At 40.5% G+C, this 3299-nt stretch overlaps 1 protein-coding gene across 3 annotated transcripts in view; it reads right to left on the bottom strand.

Moving 5' to 3' along the window:
• COLEC10 (collectin subfamily member 10) overlaps positions 1-3299 on the bottom strand; it is a 407385-nt gene that overhangs the window by 166785 nt on the left and 237301 nt on the right. The gene's annotated exons all lie outside the window — the stretch shown is intronic.

The following is a 3299-nucleotide window of genomic DNA, read 5'->3' as shown; positions in this document are numbered from 1 at the left end:
TCATTGCTTTTCCTCTTGCTTTTATTTGAATGGGACATTCATGGGTCTGAGCTTTCACAATTTTCCCTTCCTTTTATCATAAAGACCACCTTGGAATTGTTAAAAATAAAGATTCCTGGACCAATTTATTGAGAAACGCTGGGGAGAAAGGCAGAAACTTACATTTTTAACAAGTTCCAAAGTAATTTTTATTACATTAAAGTCAGAGAACTTCTGAAGTCAAGCTTAGAATACAGATGGTGCAAACAATGTATAACTGCTGCCACTAGCATCAAGAGATCAAACTACCTAAGTTCTTTCTGTTGCAAGTAATAGAAACTGGCACTACTTTATTGAAGAAAAAATTAATTGGAGGGGTAGGGTATTTGGTTGAATGGTGCCCCCTGCCCAAAATATGTTTACATCATAATCTCCAGAACCTGTGAACATTACTTTATTTAGAAAAAGGATCTTTTTTTTTTGTACAGATAATTAAGTTAAGAATCTTGAAATGAGAAAATCATCCTGAGTTATCTAGGTGGGCCCTAAGTCCAACAGCAAGTATCTTTATAAGAGACACACAGAGGGGAAAGACAGGCGAGAAGACAACGTGCAGGCAGAGGGAGAGAAGGGAGTGATGTAGCTATAAGCCAATAAGCCATAGCCACAGCCTGAGGACAAGGAACAGCATGTTCCCTAGAGCGGTAGGGAGTACAGCCCTGCTGACAACTGGAGTCTGGATTTTGCTTCTGCCACCAGAACTATGAGGGAATTAATATCTGTTGTTTTAATCCACCCACTTTGTGGTAATTTGCCACAACAGCTACTGGTATTCATACAGGTTGCATCCATGCCTTAGAAACAGCAGAATTAAGATAACTCTGGGCCCCTTGGTGGCAGGAGTTCCTACACTTTCTCCTGGTCTTATATTTCTGTATCTTTCAGTTCAAAATTTCAAATTCCTAGGAGAGAGAGACTCTGGTTGTCCTAGGAGGGGACTGGTGTAAATGCATGGTAAGTGAGAGTCTGTCTTCATAAGCTACACTTGCCAAGAAGGGAATATCATTGTGAACAGGGTACATTATATCTCAAACTTTCAGAATCTATGTTTCTCTCACTTTACTTTGACTCAGAATGGAACGTTGGCACAGATCAACCTTATCGATGTGAAATGAGATCGTTATGGTCACTTTGACAGAAGGGTGGATTCAGGTAATGTCACACAAACTCATCAAGCTAGGGAAATAAAAAGCAGAAACAAAGTCAGGAGGCTCAAACCTAGAGAATCAGAGTCCCAACGGTGCAATACGGGGAGCGGAAAATATTGTGGAAATTAAGCGCTGAAGGCATGAGTAGGAGGACAGGGGTTAATTAACAGCCTTCACGTTCCCTTCAGAAGCTCCGGTTCTTCCACCAAACTTCCTGTGCAAAGAAAATGAGATGGCCTCACATACATTGGCTAAGTTTAAGGGAAGTCTGAATATTAATAGCATCGACTATAAATCATTCAAAAGCTAATTTGATTGGCCTCCCTGGCTGCTTCTTTGGGTTCAGTCTGCCTCAAGCTTCTCCTCCGAGGGAGATACAAATTCATGTCAGTTTCTCTTTTTTTAAACTTTTAATTTTGAAATAATTTCAGACTTACAGAATCACTGAAAAGGTAGTATAAAATAGCCCTAGTGAGCTATTTTGTAAAATATGCCTCAATTGCACTGTCTGATGTTTTCTCCTGAACAGATGGTGTTATGGATCTGGGTGAAGAACATCACACAAGTAATGGGCCTTCTCACATCATATCAGGGGCAAAGGTTGTCATGTGACTGATCTCTGTTGCTATTCACCTTGATAATTGAGTGGATTTTTACATAAGGTGTGAGATATGTATTAAAGTCTTTTTTTTTTTTCACATATGGTCAACTACTTGTCCCCATATGATTTGTTGGAAAGACTAGCATTTTCTCATTTAAATGCCTTTGCATCTTTGTCAAATTCAGTTGATTATATTTCTATGGGTGTATTTCTGGACTCTCTATTCTATTCCATTTATCTGTAGGTCTATCTTTTCACCAATACCACCCGGCTTTTTTTTTCTTCTAGTTTTATTGTGACATAATCAACACTGAAAAATTTTAAGGTGTACAGTATAATGATTTGACTTATACACATCATGAAATGGTTATCACAATAAGTTTAGTGAACATCCATCATCTCATATAGATACACGTAAAATATTTTTCCCTTGATGAGAACTCTTAGGATTTACGATCTTAATAACTTTCACATGTAACACACAGCAGTGTTAATTATATTAATCATGTTGTACATTACACCTCTAATACTTACATTATAGCTGGAAGTTTATACCTTTTGACCACCTTTATCTAATTACCCCTCCCTCCACCCCTACCACCTACCCCCATCTCTGGTGGCCACAAATCAGATCTCTTTTTTTTAAGAATTTCTGTGTTTCTTTTTAAAGTATGGCTGATCTACAACACTACATTAGTTCACGTAGGCAGAATGTGGCGGTCTCAGAAGGCAACAGTGGCCCTGAGGTCGGGGGGTGGGTAGTTTTTATGGGCTAGGTCATTTCATGGACTAACATGTGGGAGATTATTCTAACTCCTTAGGGGAAGGGGCAGGGATTTCCAGGCCTCTGATAGTCAGCCTGGGAACTGTCATGGCACCTGTGCGTGTGTCATTTAGCATACTGATGTATTACAGTGAGTGTATAGTGAGACGCAAGTCCACTGGAAGTCTAATCTTCCGCCGTCTTGGGCCAACTGATTTTAGCTAGTTTTTGTTGTATCCTCAATGGCGGTGTCATTCTTTTAATGATTGTGCCCTGCTCCCTTCCTTCCTGCCTCACTTTATGTGCATCAGAGCAATGGCTATTTGATTCTGAGTTTTAGGTGTTCCCTTTGACTTGCACCTCCAATTAGTTCTCTTTGCACAATCTTGTTCCTCTCCCAACCCTTACCTTGTGATATTTTGCTGTTGTCATTTGAAGTTTCTTATCTCCTTGGTAGGAGGTGGGAGGTACAGCCTCTGTTGCTCTGATTAAGCCTCTTAACACCTGCCAGTGTCCCTGAGGTGTGGGGCATTCTCAGTTTTCCTGACTCTCTCCTGGCTGCAGTTGTGGGTTCAACATTTAATCCTGCCCTTTGTCCCAAGAATAGAACTTTTCTTCCTCCTCTTCCTTTTCCTCAGCTGCAAGGAGTGTTCCCTGATATCCTAAAGCCAGAAGTTTTATCCTCCTCCACCCCCAACCCCGATGAATGCTTTTGTCCTTCTCGGTGATGTGTCTGGCCTTCCCTACA

This window comes from Vicugna pacos, chromosome 25, assembly GCF_048564905.1.
Source record: "Vicugna pacos chromosome 25, VicPac4, whole genome shotgun sequence".
Classification (NCBI taxonomy): domain Eukaryota; kingdom Metazoa; phylum Chordata; class Mammalia; order Artiodactyla; family Camelidae; genus Vicugna; species Vicugna pacos.
This window is presented reverse-complemented; position numbering and strand designations above follow the sequence as displayed.